The sequence below is a fragment of the Nothoprocta perdicaria genome, unplaced genomic scaffold (assembly GCF_003342845.1).
Source record: "Nothoprocta perdicaria isolate Ctin4 unplaced genomic scaffold, notPer1 scaffold_58, whole genome shotgun sequence".
NCBI classification, from domain to species: domain Eukaryota; kingdom Metazoa; phylum Chordata; class Aves; order Tinamiformes; family Tinamidae; genus Nothoprocta; species Nothoprocta perdicaria.
This window is the reverse complement of record NW_020455843.1, coordinates 336,374-345,804: the sequence shown is the minus strand read 5'-3', so window position 1 is coordinate 345,804 and position 9,431 is coordinate 336,374. Positions and strand designations below refer to the sequence as shown.

Genomic DNA, 9,431 nt, shown 5'->3' with positions numbered 1-9,431 from the left:
TATGTACCTAGGTAAATCAGAAATCTGGAGAGTTTTCCCAAAGCATAGCAGTTGTTCAGTTCAAGGTAAAAATACTTGGTACTGTAAATAACAAATATTTTTTATTCTGATCCTTTCCTGCAAGGGTCTAATGTAATTGTAGAGGATATTTTGATGAGAAAAAACAATGACAATCTGGTCAAGGATCATCTGGTCAAGGATCATCTGGGCATTAATACTGCCATCAAGTTTACCCCTTCTTTGATAAAACAGATTTCAAAATTCCAGGACAAACTCATTCATTTCATGTATTATCATGGCTGCCCTGTCATTGCTTTTTCTAGAATCCAAAGGGAGAGCTTTGTATTGGCAGGTGATAGTATGTCATTTAAACTCATCTCAGTATGTTAGAGCTACTTAAGAATCTTCCTACAGACAGAACCAGGCCCATCGAGAGCTCCTCGGTCATACACAGTGTGTAAGCAACAATAATATCAGKCTGTCAGTTCAGCCAAGCAACAATTTGTATCACAAAATGAGATTTGTTGGCTAGTTTTATTGAGCAGTCTTACATAACTAGATGGTACATGTATACCTGCCAAAGGGATGGATGTCTTAGCTATCCCAAGCTCTTTCAGCAGAATTCCAGTACCTCAACCTCGCAAATCAGACAAGCTAATATTGAAGCAGCTTCACAACAGCACAGGTTCTGTTCAGCACAAGTACAGTGCACATTCTCATAATAATCTTTAAAAATATCTGCTATGGTACTGATGAAGCAACAGTTGTAGTCACTTCTCCAGTCCCACCTGGGACTTCCCTCAGACAGCCTACATTTTCAGACATTTAAGTTTTACTTCTGTTGTATTTTAGTATGCCTTAACGTGTGTGATTTGTTTATTCTTTTTCTGCTAATATAGATGTCATAGAGATTAAAGAAGAGGAAAAACATTTCAGCACCTATGCAACCTTGCTGAAAATATATAGACTCTTCTGAACAATGTGCTACTGAAAGATGAGTCAAGGTCAGAGAGTGAAAMACAGAAGTATCTTTGAACAGAAGATTTAAACTTCTTGGAATCTTGGACCTTACAGCAGTCCATTTATCAAGGTGACTTCCAGGTCATAGACAAATTTTAATTTAGGTCAGAAGCTTAAGGATTTTAGCGAATACCAAGATTAATTACTTTGTCTATAATCCTACACTAAATAAAAAATAAAAAAATAAAATAATCTATTAGCTCTCTGAAGTCCAAGTGGACATACAGGAATATTATCCATGTGTAAATTGGCATTTTCAGTTTTGTTTAGGTAATATAGTCTGCTTGCTTCTACTTGTAGTTACTCATTTAGCAATTAAATAAGTGAAGTCAGATAAGTCAGCAAGTAAATGACATCATTATTGGAAATAAAGTTCAAGAGGGTTATGTTACAAAAAGCACATGAGACCTGCTAAACAATGAGAAGATGACCTGATGAAAAAAACATGTAGACTGGGAAATTAGATTTATGAGAATTGCTAGAGAGATGGAGGTACTAGAGGGAAAATCTATAAACACCAGAAATCTAAGAGCAAATTAACTGTCCTATTAGTGATGCTGTTAATGATGGAAGCTACTCCTACTGGTTACAGCCATATGACAATCTTACTTTATAAAATACATTTTCTGCCTTGGCAGATGGACTGTTAGAAACAAAGGGCAGCTTTGAGTCTTCACAGAGAAATAAGCAGAAGGATTTTATATATATATATATATGCACCACTGTACTCAAATTAGTCAATATTTTTTTCCTTTTTTCTTTTTGAGATAACAAAGAACAAGTGGGACATATTCTGTTGTCTGAACATAAGCACAAACATCAATATTCTTGATTGTCAGATTATTGTTTGATGGATCCCAACTGAACAATATTACTTCTGTTAGGTTTGTTGCTAGCCATTAACTCCATAATTATGAAGTCATAGGTCATCTCTGTCTTATTCCTTAAATAAAATAATTTTCAAAGACAGTATTTTTTTTCTGTCTTTAAACTTGCTAACATGATGAATGAGGTGGGCTAAGAAACATCCTTTTTTTTTTTTTTTTTCTTTAATGTATATTAGTTAGGATATCTAAAACCAAGACATCTTATGCCAAGAAATCTTTTCAGGCTTTGCATTTCCCTGTGTCTCTTTAAGAACTAGAAAAGATCTCACTAAATTTAGCTTGATAGGTGTAGGAGAGAACAAGTATTTCATAAAGGCATTTGTGTACTGTGTCCCTGAGTTTATGAAGGTGAATGGGAAGAGAATTGCCAAAGACAACAGCAACCCAGCAGTCAGTCTGACATCCTAGAACATAAATAATTAGAGAATGCAGTAGAGGTATTTACATTAGCATGTAGTGAGTGTACTTGTAGAATAAAACAGTTGGTGCTGAGGACACTGATCATACTTCATGTTTTGGTTTGCTTTTTTTTTTATTTCCAGCTCTCATGTCTGGGTCCATCGACAGCATTAGAAGTTGGAAGACGGTAGATATATTCCTGGAACAAGTTTTCTAATTTAGCTTCAAACACGCGAACTGAATTCCTTCCAAATGAAACTGCTCCATGCTATCAGCCACAGTACAGTAGTTGGGAAAGATMAGGTTTGCTCCAGAACAATGAGCCATATAAAAATTCTAATCTAGACACAGTCAATGATGCTGACATGACATAGCTTTCTTTCATTGCTTATTTAGCATTTCCTCCTAAAATTAAACCTTAGGTTTTAAATTCTATTTTCCTCTCCGCACATCTTTACGGAAACCCAGGAACTACCACCAACCCCGTGACATTTAGGACAACTTGGCTAACTCATGGCAATAGGATATTGGAAGCTGTAGGATTTGGCTTGTAGTTCTCAGTAAAGAGACAATCAGAGTTCTGAAACCTTCTCACAGCTGTGCTTAGAAGATCTCTACTACATCTAATGGAAGAGCCCCCTCTCAGCTGTACCTGACAGCAATTTTTGGACACAAATATAAGCAACCTCAAAACAATCTGAACACCTGGTTTAGTTGTCTGTGATTTTAATTTGTTTTATGCAAATACATATTTTTTTCTGTATTAAAGTGGCAGTGCAAAGTAAGAATCACAGGACAGGTGCATTCAGAAGCAAAATAGAGAGACAGACCTGAATAGTCAGATCTGTATTTGCTTTGGTATCTTTTTATATTCTGCTATGATGCTTGGGAGTGATGTTTTGTTATAGGGTTAGAGATAGKTTTGATAGAACTCAAAACCAGTCATACTAATTTAATAAAATTTAATCCATTTCTTGGGTGTTCATTTAATTTGTCTTCTGTTTTAGAAGAGCTGTTTGTCTGCTACATAACTATTTTCCACTTTTACATTTAAGTTACAGATTATCTAGAGTATTCTATTACCTTCCAGGTCAGCATCCACTAGTATTTTGAGCTTATACCACTAGATTCCAGATGTAAGATGAAAGATTTCCAGATGTAACCAAAGCTCCATTAGAGGGAACAGAGTATCCCTCTCTACTTTTTTTTTTTTTTTTTTTTTTTTGCACTTTTGGGTAAGTGTGAGGTAAAGATGGGCTACCACTGCCTTACCCACAACGCAGAGAATGACGCCAGCCTATCTGAACATCAAAATCTAATAAACATGGAAGTGTAAGTCTGTTATTATTCAAAGGGAACTATGAACAATTGAGTCCCTACACATCTGCCCCCCAAAAAAGCAAGCTACGGGATGGAAAGGTAGCCTGGAGGGAAGAATACAGTATAGTATTTTGTTTTCTGAACATTTTGTTAGGTCTCTTTTATGTAGCATATGTTTCTGTATTTAAAAATATGCTTTGTTTTTGTCCGGATTGTAATAAAATCTAGCTTCAATGATTGTTGCCGACGGGGGTCGGCAAGCCTCATTCGCTAGCTGGACTGACCTGGGGTTGTCCTCACCCCAGGGCCCTGGAGCACAGTTATCACTATGGGGGATGCGGCAAAATGGCGTTTATTGCGTAGTTCAGTTTGCCTAAATACTCCATTCGAAATGCGCGAACTCACCTACTGCCCAATCRGGACACTAATTTCAAATTTTCRCCTKTTATGGCATGGGGTTATCAGTAAACTGCATAAATTAATTACACTCCTAACTCCCGTGACATCGCGAGATCTTCTGAGCGCCATGCCCTAAGCTCTATGCCCTATGCTATACTATATCATCTACTTTCGCTAAGCTCTCTAACTTATTAAGCCCTAAAAACACAAAAACGCCTACAAATGATTAATTTTCTTTTGGTCTGTTTAAAGAAATATCTGTATACTAGTCTGAAAACTCAGGGTCAAGCCTCATCCATGGTTATAATGTCAATCTGTGCTAGCAGCAGGTTAATCTCCAGKTTTACACAGTTGAAATCACTCTGAAAGTGAAATGGTTTTCAGTAGAACTGCTTGTATGGAATAAGGAACATCCAAGAATCCTCCATACATACATATGTGCTCACCAAATGTGTTAAGGAAAAATATAACATAATAAATTCATGATTATTTTTAGCATATCCAYGACAGATTGTATTACTATTTACTTTTTTCTCAGGCTACACTCATAGAAAGATGCTGCTAGAAAGCACAGCTGGKCATGTGGACAACAACAGAGACACAACCTGAGGTCAGGAAATGCTGAGAAAAGTGGAGACTAGCACACAGGGAGGCATCACATATATTAGAAAGTATTTTTTTCCTGGAGACCAAAGATRACTTTTGGCAATCCAAGAAACCACAGAAAAGATTCTAGACTTGAGAAAACTTAACTCAAACAAGCATAAAAGAAAGAATTTTCACTATAGAAACATAGTGCATGGAAAAAACCCTATGTTCTGGACTCYATTCTATTCTATTCTATTGTGCCCTCTCCTAAATTTTCTATACTTTAGAAAATTTAGAAAAACTCTTGTTTTTGTTTTAAATACATCACATGTTTTAAATTCATCAAAGAAAGAAAAAGGAGAGTCTAGTCAGTCTTGCATCTGGCAATTTTATGATCCAATGACAGTACTTACTCCATTTTGATCTTACTGACTCATTATAACTGACAGGCTTTATTTTGCTGTAAAATTCTGGAAACACACAGAGATGCAGGATAAATCAAACTCAGAATACAAATAGCTAAAATAACACTCCATTTCATAGACAATTCTATTCAATTACTCTTCTTTCTAGAGGAAAAAAAAAAAAAAAAGGTGGGGGACTTGTCTTGGGAAACTGATCATCCCTTAGCTCAATGCTCTAATATTTCCTGGTCTGGGTTAAGAAATATTCTGAAATAATATCAACTATCAGATGAAAAAAAGAGCTGAATACTTTCCTCTCATAGCTCTCAGTGATGTTTGATTAGGAAACATTTACAGAATAATGCATTTTAACTGTTTTCTACATGTGAAAAAGACAAGTTTGTATGTCAGTAAGTTCTAAGGATTCCTCCAACATTTGTTGGAGGTCCTAAACTGAACACATGGTCTGAAAATAAAACTTTTTAAAATGCAAATGCAAATTTGACATTAAAAATGTAAATATTGGTAATAAAATTCCAAGGAAAGAAATTATACATGTATTTCAACACAAACAGGATGATTTCTTATTTTATCTGTTTTTTTTTCCCTTTTTCCTATTTTATTTGATAACAGATTGTATGCAGATTGTCATGCAGCACCTCAGCTTTTTGACCATGCTGCAGTATAGTCTTCACCTCCCACAAGTGAAAACACATTTCACTGGCCAAATGCAAACTGAGAATGGGATCTCATCACCAAGTATCTCATCTTTGTGTATGTTTTTTTTCTTTCTCCCTTTTCTCATGTTATATGGCGGTATTTGATATTTTTCCCCATTTCAGTAGAATACTGTCTCTGAAGGAAGGAATAGCTGCATGATCAACAACAGTTAAAGGGTGCTGTGCCCATTGCTCACAACTGAATAAATATGAAGATGGACAGGTTGCATAACTGATACAATATGAGGACAATGTAGCTTTGGAAGCAGAAAAAAAAATAATTTTGTGATAGGAGGATCTGTTTTGCCGTTGTCACAATTGTGCCCATTTGGACACCCACAGCCACTAAAACATAGAAATAAATTTTTGGTCTGCATTTTTAAATTTGTCAGAGGAAGGGCATGTTAAACAAACTATTCAAGTTGTATCTGGACTGGCAAACTCAGATTTCTGCAATAATTCACTTAGGAAAGCTCCTTTATCAATTTCCCTCGGGCACTATAATGTAGTGGCATTTTTCTGGCCTCTTTTCAGAAAAGTTTCTGGGTCAGGACTTCAGAGAAAGGCCACATATGCATTTCTGGATAAACAAGATCTTTCACACTGGATACACCTTTTACAAATAAATAAATAACGGCTCTGCTTTGTTTTCTGTTGATTTTGTTTCTCTCAGATCATATTCTAGCTTTGATAACTGTTTCCCTTTAGTGGCTACTAGTCTGTGTTGCCCTTAGATCACTGAGAAGTGGAACTGCTTCACAGTTAAAGTATTTACTGTACACTTGAATACAGAGAAACTGAATCCTACCCAAGTTCTGTCACCAGTACCACCACCCTGGAGGCTTTTTCACAGTAGCTTTGCTCTATCCAAATAAAATTACTAGTATTAACCTTATCCTTATGAAATGTGATGCACAGGAGCTTACAGTAAAGCTTAACAATTCCCAAACTCTCCTCGATGAAGTAAGAAAGACTGTCTTTATGGTTGATGATTAAATGAAAGACATGCTTTTGGATTCAAAATAGTATAATATTATGCTGATCATTAAAATGAACTGCTGTTTTCCTCTCACTTTTATTACCAAAGTGAAGATAAAAAGCACTTGAAAAATACGGATCTTTTAGGATGAAAGCATATAGGYTGATACTCTGCAAGTGCCAATTTGCAGAAGTAAGTGCTGGGTTCATGTTCATGGCTGTACAAGCTTCCTTATGCATAAGGAATAAGATTTTTTTCATCTAGTTTTATATATCCAAAATCARATGTCCACAAGTAAACTAGTAACTTTCATAGTCAATAGAGAAAAATAAACATTTTGAGAAACAGTCTCAGGGCACTTTTCAGAGAAAAAAAAATCATATTTTCATATATATCATATATAAATATCATATCAAATCTACTATAAAATTATGTATCCAGTTTATCTGGACTAATACATGAAGGGAGACCAGGTTTCATGGGCAATATGTCTATCCCAGTGTGGGGAGATTAATAGGTTAAAATAACAGAAGAACTTCTGCAGAACTGCCAGCTCAGAGAAGGGCTATAAAAGATAGATTAAATTGATCAGGACCTTATCCAGTCAAACTCTGATATATTTAGGGGTGGTGGTTGTACAGACATTTSGGGCAACATATTCTAATGCTTAACACCATCACAGTGAATAAAACTTTCTTCTATGTCCAGTTACAGAATTGCCTTTCTTGCTCCTTATTTCTTATGCCTCAGTCGTAGGACACTGCACCTCTCCTCAATACCACGTCTTTGTCACATCTGTCCCRTACCATATGTAGCCATGTAGTCAGTCTGTCAACAGCATAGACTTCATATTTCAGGAGATCTCCAAACTTCTCACTTGATACAGTCAGAATGCATTAAAATATTTCTCTCTAGCCCTCTGGGAGTTTCACTGTCTTCTTGTTTCTATTGCTGAGAATTGCAGAGATTCTCTTTTTACACTTTTTTTTTTTTTCAAATGAATATCCAAATACATGAGGACCAGCCATGAAACACCAAAAATTCACTTGCAACTAGTTATACTGCATTCCAACACAGAACAAGCAAAGTCACTAGTAACATTATTCCGTATTTATCTTCCAGATGCTTGTTGTGAAGGTTTCTGTTAAAACCTACATCAGTTGATGGACAGCTTTAACAAGGAAATGGCAGCTAAATCAAAGCTGAGAACCTGATTTCATTATTTAGTTGTAATTCAGCAGAAGATGAGTAAAGTAAGCTAAAACGTGTTTTTCTTTTCCAGTCTTTTTATTTTTTTAGCCTGGTCAGAACAATGAACACTTGGAAAAGTTCCTTGAAAATTCAACTATTTTTTCCGACATCCTGTTAGTCTCATCCCGCCTCCTGCCCAATTTTGTTTCCTGTTAATTTTGAGAAAGGAGTTTATATGGAGAAAAAAAAATCTATCTATGCTAAGCCAAGTAATATAAGGATATTCATTCTTAGAAGGCTCACTGTGCTCTTTTATCTTCCAAATTTGGTTCAGTATCAAACTGTCTGCATACTTGGCAGCTGCAATTGCACACATGCTCACAGGTAAGAAGAGGTCTGAAGTCAGATTACAAAGATGCATAAATGTTGTACATGGCATATTATTTCATGTCTAAAAGCTCTTTCTAATGCTGATAACCCATTCAGAGGGTTATTTAATACTCTTGATTTATAATCAAGAAATTGCTGATATTATGAGCAGTCCTTAGATTCACTGAAAATTGTATTCAGAACCATGGCTAAATCTTTTGATTTCTTGTGTCATTACCTGACCTGATTCTGATTTCTTCGGATAAAGTTTTCAGCTCGTTATTCAGGACAATATTGTTTCTGTAATTAGCCTTAATGAAAAAGTGCTAAATCTAGAGTCACTGAAGTAGTAATTAAGTTTTGCCTTTAAAATATATGTATATATTTTATTAATCACTCTGTAGTTTTTTTTTTTTTTGTATTGTATTGTATTTGTGTTATAGCTTATTTTGCTAGCAGCAGATTTTAATTCTTAATAGTAACTTATGTTACTATTGTCACAAGAAAGTGGTCGCTTACCAAGCACAATATTGACATTGAAATGGTTCACATCTTTAGACAACTTATCAAATCTTGTAGTTTTSTAAAACATGGATGAAGTTATAGATATTGGGTCTGTAAGTCTTGTGAAAATCAAACTTATATTTTACACAATCCATTTTCTGTAAGAATGCAGTTGCTGTCTARCTTTCTTCTATATTTCCCTCTATTTTTTCCACACCTTATTATTCTGATATACTAATATTAAAATTTATTTCTTTTTTTTTTAATTCTAAATACTTGATTATAACCCAGTTGCGATGAGTTGCTATGGAAGTTTACATTTCCTTTTAGAGTTGAGTACCAGCTGTATAGTTTGGACAAGGATTTCAAGACACAGAGATGTCCAAATGTGTGGTTTTGATTTCCTTGTCTGTCACTACGCTATATTTAGAGATGTATTTTAGAGATGTTTTTCTAAAGCATATTTTCTTTTGTAAATTGCATCCTATTTCTGTCCCCCTACATTCCCCTCTTCCCATTCTGTACAATTAACTGTATTTTAGTCTGGTTCTATGCATTCTTTTCTGAACAGGGACCATCATTTATTATAGTCATTTTCTGCAGTGTCTGTAAATTAGATAATTGTTCTCACTAAGCTTTCCAAAGGAAAGAG

At 35.2% G+C, this 9,431-nt stretch overlaps 1 long non-coding RNA gene across 1 annotated transcript; it reads left to right on the top strand.

The window, feature by feature from the left end:
* The first annotated feature begins 967 nt into the window (after window positions 1–967).
* Window positions 968–2,493, top strand: LOC112955524. The gene is made up of 2 exons (XR_003250900.1): window positions 968–1,090; window positions 2,450–2,493. It is a non-coding gene; the product is annotated as an uncharacterized LOC112955524 (long non-coding RNA).
* Window positions 2,494–9,431: the final 6,938 nt, after the last annotated feature.